The sequence below is a fragment of the Phyllostomus discolor genome, chromosome 10 (genome assembly GCF_004126475.2).
Source record: "Phyllostomus discolor isolate MPI-MPIP mPhyDis1 chromosome 10, mPhyDis1.pri.v3, whole genome shotgun sequence".
NCBI lineage: Eukaryota > Metazoa > Chordata > Mammalia > Chiroptera > Phyllostomidae > Phyllostomus > Phyllostomus discolor.
Genome location: NC_040912.2, coordinates 27,201,324 through 27,209,810, shown reverse-complemented (window position 1 = coordinate 27,209,810; position 8,487 = coordinate 27,201,324). Strand labels below are relative to the sequence as shown.

The 8,487-nt window shown below is 45.3% G+C and overlaps 1 long non-coding RNA gene across 1 annotated transcript in view; it reads right to left on the bottom strand.

The window, feature by feature from the left end:
• Positions 1-540: 540 nt before the first annotated feature.
• LOC118497064 overlaps positions 541-8,487 on the bottom strand; it is a 37,637-nt gene continuing 29,690 nt past the window's right edge. The window contains exon 2 of the long non-coding RNA XR_004899615.1: positions 541-3,038. This is a non-coding gene — a long non-coding RNA (uncharacterized LOC118497064). The remainder of the gene's footprint in view (positions 3,039-8,487) is intronic.

Sequence of the window (8,487 nt, the reverse complement as noted above, 5' to 3'; positions counted from 1 at the left end):
CTACTTTTAGCACGTTTACAAGAGGGAAAGTCAGGACAAGGAGAAGAGATGAAGCATTAATCAATCCATGTATTAATGCTGTGCATGTACACAAAGTGAAGGGAAAAGAGAAAATTAAAGGTCTTGCTATGAAGAGTATAGGCATTAACTGGAGGTGTCCGTACATTCCTTAACCTCCAATGGAAAGCAAAATTGAGGGTCAAAAGGAATTAATTTGACCATTTAAGCCAGACATTGAAGTCCCTAAGACCATCACCAAGGGTAAAATTCTCATTTGTGTCAGGAATTCTGGTTATGAGATTTTAGAAATGTATTCTTCCATAACATATTTGCTGCACTTGGAGACACTATCAAGGAGAGTTGCTACTGATGGAAGGAACAAAGATGAGCAGAGGTCACTTATACAGGATTCACACCAAGGTGAGAATTGATAGCAGTATCTTTTTGTCTGACTAGTGCTTTTTCTTCTCCTTTTTAAAGAGGCTACCAGCCATAGTGGAGATATGAGCACAGGACACATGAAAGGTGTTTATTTATTTATTGAGAGGGTGTTTTTTTCTTTTTAGGTTTAGGAAGTGATTCCCTAGATTCTCCCTACCTGGGCAGAGATGGGTTATAAGAGATCCAGGGGTGTCCAAACTTTTAGTGTCTCTGGGCCACAATGGAAGAAGAAGAGTTCTCTTGGGCCACACATTAAATACACAAACACTAACAAAAACTAATGAGCAAAAAAAAAGGTTTTAAGTAAATTTAAGATTTTGTGTTGGGCCACATTCACAGCCATCTGGGCTGCATGTGGCCCATGGGCCATGGGTTGGACACCCCTGTCAGTGGCTGTCACTGTAGGGGGTGGCTGTCACTGTGTAGAAGACTGTCCCTCTATAGTTGTGTCCCAAGAAGCAACAGGTTGTCTCTTCCTTATATCTGGACACAGATCTCTTCATGGTGACCCTGGGCCTCAGTGTGAACCAAGGCACCTCAAAATCACTTGTGCGGAGTGGGACACCTGCCTGCAGCTCGTTACCTCGGGAGCACCACCAGCACTGTCCCCTGGGACATGGCTGATTCTCACCAAAAGAAAAGCCAGCAAAATGAAAGGAAGAAGGGTTTTGTCCCCTCTCCTATGAAAGCTTCTGGAGTATGGGGAAATGTCAGGTTTACCTCGGACCTCTGAACCTATCACACACCTGGTACACAGCACATGGTAGATGCTCTGTAGAAATGGGAGGAAGGAAAGGGGAAGAGGAAAAGCAAGGATAGAAAAAATGATAAAAAGGAGGGAATGCACCCCCATGGGCTCTACAGGGTATGCTTCTAGAATTTTCTCAACTCCAAAGGAGAAAGGCAGACTCATTGTATCCTGCAAGGTTGATAAACACCCCTCCAAAAATAAGAAAAGATAGTCAAGTGACTATTGAGGATCTAGTTGACCTGACAGCTTAGGAATAGGAAAGGCAGACACTGGCCAGCTGTCCAGTAGTCTGGAGCCTGGGGTTAACATGTTTGGAGCTAGAAGGGGTCTTGGAGTCACCCAAGAAGCCTCCAACTGGAAGGTGATGTGACTCGCCCACAGCCACAAACCTTGTTAGTAACAGAATAAAGACTAAGACCCGGGTCTCTCATTTTCCAGCCCAGCATTTCTCACACTGCAGTTTTCCTACATAGAATAAAAGCAATGGCTTGTCCCTGAATTCTACCCCTTCTTATTTCCTGACCCAAGTCACTTAATATCTCCCTCCCGAGGGACCTTCCTGACACTTGCCCCTTTCCCTCACACCATGGGACCTTATACAGCTTGCTAGGGAGACAGTCACACTGGTTCACAGAGCATTTATAGAACACAGACTTATAATAGCATGGCTACTAGGCATGATTAAGGACATAGGAATCACTTCATTAATTGGAATCCTGGGATTGGAAATATCTTTGTGGTCACTTGTTTGCTGTGGCCACTGTTCTTCATGTCAAGCAGAGAAAATGAAGATGTAAGCTCCATGAGGGAAGTAGCATGTCTATCTTGCTGCTAGGTCTTCACAGTGTCCGGCTGGTATTTAACTATTTGTCGAATTACTGAACTTGACCATCAGTTCCATAGTTCATGATTCCAAGAACATTCCTCGATGTCCTCATTTACAAATAGCCAGTAATATCACCCATTAGTCAAATATTTTTAAAGATCCAAATTCCACCTGCTGTCTCCATTGATCTAATTAACCCAGCACAGGGTCTGATCAGCTGACCCACTGGCAAAGAGTTTAAGCTCCAGTTGACTTGACCTTCTCTATTAACAACCCTCGCCCCCAAGGCAATGAAAACACACCCAAGGCTAACATCCTAGAACTGAAAGATAAAGAGTTTATGACTCTGTCTTCAACCTAGAGTACAGAGCAGAGGTGTGCAGGCCATAAATTGGTGTCTCCTTCAAACCACTACTTGCCGGATCTTGGCACTAGAGCACACACTGAGCTCTGCATGAGGAAAAGGCAAGCAGGGGGATGACTAGGGCAGTCTGCTTACCATCCATGGTTACACACAATCCGGCCGGGGCTCCCAGTGTTTACATCCCAGTAGGAAAAACAGGACCCCTCAGTAAAACACCCCCATTCTCCTCAATCTTCTTATTACTCCCTACCTTCCACCCCTAAGGAATTTGTCAAACCATTCCTTCCAGCCCCACACAGAATTGTCCCTAAGAGAAGTGCCGGTGTTCTTTTCCGTCTCCTTCAGTTTCCACGGATGTGTTGGCACACTGGGGACATTTCGGTGCCCCTCTTGGTTAGTCCTCCAAGCAGCTGTCCAGTCAGTCTGTCTTTAATCTGACCCTGATGGCAGCCATCACTTGGAATGAAGAAGGCCATCTAGTTAGAAACTGCAACTGGGGGTCCTCTTTTCTCAGGGGTAGGTAGCCCATCCACATGCTCTTCTTGCTGAGGGTGTCCAAGGACCAGGGTTCAAGAAGCTCGCTGGCAGCGGTGGGAAGCAATATAGAAAAAGGCCATGCTCCTCCAAAGGAGTGGGTTTTCCTTGTGTCTCAGCAACTGTAAAATTATAAATCAGAGATTAAAAAGTTAAGCCATGGCTCAAGTGAGGATCTGGGTAAATGCACGGCTTAAACAAAACCCGATGACGGATTCATTGGCATCTACATGAAGTCTGTGGTTTTCCAGACAATGCAGCAGAGACTACAGGAACGCACAAAGTACGCCTGAGGAGGTCTCCATTCCTTTGTTTGTTTTTCTGTACCAAAGGAAGACGAAAGAAATATAACTGCAATTAAATACAAGTAAGTGTGCATGCAGAAAAGACGTAGAATGAGGAGGCTAGAGAGGCACATACTCGGGAAAAAGGAAAAAGAACCCAAAAACAGCCACTGCTTTCTCACAGTGTTTCAAGGACCAACCTGAATGGAGTTTTGATTTTGTGACCTCAGTAGGAACTAACTAAATAAATAATTATATTGGGGGATAAACATGGATTTAAGATCCCATGCAAAGTTAAAAGCACAGTGACCCGAGCCTTACCCAGTTCCTGGGCAACCAAAATGATTGTTTTCTGGAGTCACTAACAAGTAATTCAGAATTATAAGATAGTCCAGATGAAGCATTATTAGTTTAGGGTATTTCTGCCTAAAGCATCATGGGAGATGCTTTAGGCATCATGGGAGATGATGCTTTAAGCAGATGCTTTATAGCACCATTGCCAAGGGACTGGGCAATGCCACCAAATCCATGACTTCCTTGCTGTGCCCCCCTGACCTTTCCCCGGGGCTCTAAGAACCCAGTGTGCATGTGCTGTTATCCACCCTTTTTTTTTTTAGAGAGAGAGGGGAAGGGAAAATGAGAGGGAAAGAAACATCAATGTGTGGTTGCCTCTCATGCACTCCCCACCAGGGACCTGGCCCGCAACCCAGGCATGTGCCTAGACCAGGAATCAAACCCGTGACCCCCTGACTTGCAGCTCATGCTCAGTCCACTGAGCTAAACCAGCCAGGGCTCAAATGTCTTTAATTCAGAATGCTAGTTAAACATAAAGTCTCCCAAAAGCTAGATTTACTCAAATCCTAGAGTATTAACGATTGGTGGTTTTAACATTCTTACAGGATATTTGCAATTTAAAAATGGAGCTGTATATATGAAACTCTGGAATATGGGAAGGAGAGGAGGAGCCAAGTGAGCAAGGAAAGAGGAGGCATTCACAATTCCACACAAACCAACAAACCTCCAAACAGTGGGCGTCAGCAACTTTGCCTCCAAAGACACTGAACAGCTAGCTGCTAACCTGGGCCTGGGATAGCAGCTGTATCCTCAGAGCACACAAAGAGCAGGGCCCTCTAGAACTGACGGGTGAACCAATAGAGAAGGCGCCTGCAGATATCAATGACCATGTCTGCATTCCGGCAGTTAAACCCCGGTCCAAATCCTTCGCTTCACAAAGAAGGAAACTAAAAAGGGAGTGGCTTCCCCAGTGTCACACAGGAACCTTCTGAAAGCCCAGGTCTCCTGAACCCCAGTCGACAGCCCGGCCCAAGTAAATCCCCAGGAGCACAACTCCTTGTCTTTGCTGCTGACCCAGGCAGGAGGAGCGTGTCCTGCGAGGTCTAGAGCAGTATTTGGGTCATATCTGAGTAGTGGTTTCCCCTTCCTGAACAAGAGTCTGGTTCAGGGCCTCAGGGGAGACACAGGAATGTGAGCTTGTTCCCTGAGGGATTCTGATCAGTGAGTTGTAGGAACCACCCCTACCTGCTTCACCTGTTACTCCTCTCCTATCAGCACCTCCAAGCCAGCTGGAAGATCCCCCTGAGGGACTGCTCTGGGGGCATCCACCAGAGCCTAAAGATCAAAGGGCTCTGGTCATTGGGTCACAAGTCACAGCCCTGAAGGCAAACACCAGAGCCTCCAACAAAGAATGCTTAAAATGCACAAGAAAGATCTCCTCTCAGGGCCTGTTGACCTTAGTGACTTTGTGGCTGGCAACATCCCAGCAATACCCTCAGGGTCCTGTGTAACCAGTCTTCCACCAGGCGCTGAGCCCCTACTTCATGCCCAGGGCTGAGATGGACAAAGCAAAGTAAGGCCTCATTGTAAACAACCCATTAGGAAGATCAGACATGAATACTTCAGAAGAGAATCAACACAACTGAGTCCCGTCCTTGAAGATGGCACATGACTACGCAGTTCAGTGTCATACAAGCATGTCCCCTGTAACTCAGTGATTTCCGCACCCACTGCCTGGCAGAGTCTCTAACAGATCCTAACCCCTCCCCCCACCCTGGAGGTGCTGATTCAGTGGACCTGAGGAAGCGCTCAGGCCCTGTATTTTTAACCAGTTTCCAGGGGAACCCACAGATGGCCATTTGAAACCCTGTTTTTGAAGGCTGGGATGGGAAAAATCCACAGGAATTAGCATAGTTGTATTTTATATTCACGGTTTGTAGCCCCTCGACCTTCCCAGCTACTCAACTTGGCCGCTAGAACCCATACCTGTTTTTTCCCTCTGAGGTTAGCCTTGGCCCACGCTATCCTCCTACTTCCTACTTAGGGCCTCCCTCATCTTCCCCGTTGGAATTTGTTTCCTGCAAAAGGGTGCGGCTTTACTCTTCAGGGAAACACACAGGCTAAAGCCCGTGTACAGCCATCTATTGTTATGACCCTATGCATATGAAATATCTGGAACAGGCAAATCCATACAGACAGAAAGCAGATTAGTGGTTGCCGAGAACTTGGGGTGCGTTTGAGAGATGACAGCTAAGGGGACAGGGGTTCCTTCAGGGAATGATGGAAGTGTTCTGGAATTAGACAGTTGTGATGATTGCACAACTTTGTGAATACATTAAAAACCACTGCAGCGTACACTCTAAGAGGGTGAGTTCTATGGTATGTGAATTATATCTGAATTTTTGAAAAGCCACGTAGATGCGCGAGCACCACAGAGCACACACATGTAGGTGGCTTGTCTCTCTGCATCCTCATACCTGTCAAGTGGCATCACTGAGACCACAAAGGCAAAATTGTACCAGGACAGCTGATGACAACAATAGCTACCATTTACTGCCTACTTATTGTGTGGCAGACACAGTACATGGCTATCTCAGATGATATATCACAACCAAAGTTGTGGATGCCAGTATTACACTCTTATTGTCAACACTTTACAGATGGTAAAATGGAAGCATATAGTAAGATTAAATAACCTGGCCAGGCCCATAGCTAGTAAGTGGCAAAACTGATTGCAAGGGAGCTGTGGTTAAATAGATGCCTAACAACCCTGCCCTAACCATGCCTCTCTCGGATCTGATATTCCCACCATTAGACTGCGGAGAAATAGAAGAATAAGAATAGTGGTAACAATGTAGCTAAAATTTATTGAATGCTTTCCATTTTCTAATCCCTCTACTAAATCCTCTACATAGACTGTCTCATAAAAACCCTGTGAGGTACACACTCTAGTCATCTCCAGTTTACAGAGGTGGAGAGTGAGGCAGAGAGAGTAGTTAAGTAACCTGCCCGAAGCCACACAGCCAGGAAGTGATGGAGTCAGGATGTGAACACAGACCCTTAGTGTCAAGACACTTTCTCAGAGGATGAAAGCATGAAGTGAGTCTCATGTTTCTTGAAATGCAGAACAGTGTCTTCCCATCTTTTATTTACCTATGGAAATGCAGTATAATTTTCTTATAATACTATAAAACCAAACAAAGCACAGGAGCAATGATAACTGGCAAATGACCCTTTGCCACAATGCTGGGGACACAAAAGGGTGTGGCGGAAACTGGCAAATCGGAGAAGAGCCCATTTCATCTGCAGGGGCAGCCGCTGTTCTAGTCCAACCCTCTGTTGTCCAGTGGGCACATGCTGCAGTATTGCCACATTTTTCTGACAGAAATTAGAAAAATAGATTTTTATAGGAAATCCTTTGGTTTTCAAAAAACAGCAAAGAATCCTACAGGCTAGATTTGGCCTGTAGAAGTCAACTCTCTACCACTGTCTATAGCAAAATGCCTCCTCAAGCAGTTCCGTGTGGCTGGAATTCAGGACTGGGGTTAAAAAGTGACGGAGCGAGTCTGGAATGGGGAGGCAGGGCCACGGTGTGAAGATTCCTGTTGCACTAAAGAAGGTAAATCTTCTGCTACAGGCCAGGGACAGCAGCCACTTTGTTTTTTGTTTTGTTGAGGAGGAGGAAGGCATCGGAAAGACATCTCTGAGAATGGCATGGAATGTGGTGTAGCTGAGAGAGAGACAAAACAGTGAGACCAAGTGGAAGGTCACGGCAATTGTCAACCCCAAACAAGGCAGTGGCAATGCAGGAAAGAGAGTGGACTTAAATCAACTAGCAGCAAAGACCTTCCTTAATAAATGGCAGGACTGCTTATATCAAAAGAGTGTACACATATGCTCCATAATGTAGCCATCACGTCACCTGAGAAAGAAAAGGCCATTGTGGTGAAGAGGGAGACGTTAGCAAATGTGAGAGGAGAGCCATGAGGGAAATAAGAGAGGGGTTTCCGGATACAACTTGTTTGAGGGATGTCTGGGTTTGGCATTTAGAAAGGAAAGAAAATGTTCTTGGCCGGGGAGGAAACAGTTTGAAAACTGCCTAGGAAAACAAAAAGTAAATGAGAGGAAAAGAACACATATAAGGAGGTCAGGTATCAAGAAATGAAGAGCAAATATCAGAAACCAGCAGGGAAAAAAATAACCAGACAATGAAGAGCAGCGAAGGCCCCTAAAGCCCAGATTTAATGCAGATGAGATAAATCAATGAAGGCATTTTAAAAGTACTTTGGAACAAAAGGTACCGAGGAGACTGCTTTAACAGAGACAGAACTCAGGAACAAAAACCACCATGGGGTTACTTATGGAGCAGAAGAAAAAGAGCCAAAATATGGGAAAGAGTTTTAGCTATTGGAGACCAAGGGAAAAAGATGAGTTTTAGAGATGTCAGAAAGGAAAATATGACAGGATTTTGGAATATTCTCAGAGTGGAAATAAGGTCTGTTCCATTTTTTTTAAAGGTGGGGGTGGGGGAGGAAAAAAAAAAAGAAATACAAAGTTCTCTCTCCACCAGTGCTTAAAAAACAGCCCAAGGACAGCCAAAGATAACACCACGGCTGCATTCCGAGGGCGTGAAGAGGAGAATGCAGTTACCAGAAAATTCCAAAAGGGAAAAGAGCAAAAATTTTTGCCCTTACCAAACTCGGTTTTCATTGATTATAACATTGCCCACACTGGAATAAAGTGTTCCACAGAACCAACGTCTTTGGAGGTAACCCTGTAATGGCCCAGAACATTCTGGGAGAACTGTAGCAGTCCCAAAGGCAGAAGGGGAAAAAAGGAGGCCCCTGTACTGGGTACACTGTCCAGGGATACAGAGGACCAACAACAGCAACAACAGATCTTATTTAAAAGCATAAAGTTGTACATTAAAGGAGGGCAAATACAATTGGGGAGGAAGGAGTATTACTGATAGCAACAGGGGCAAACATTTTTA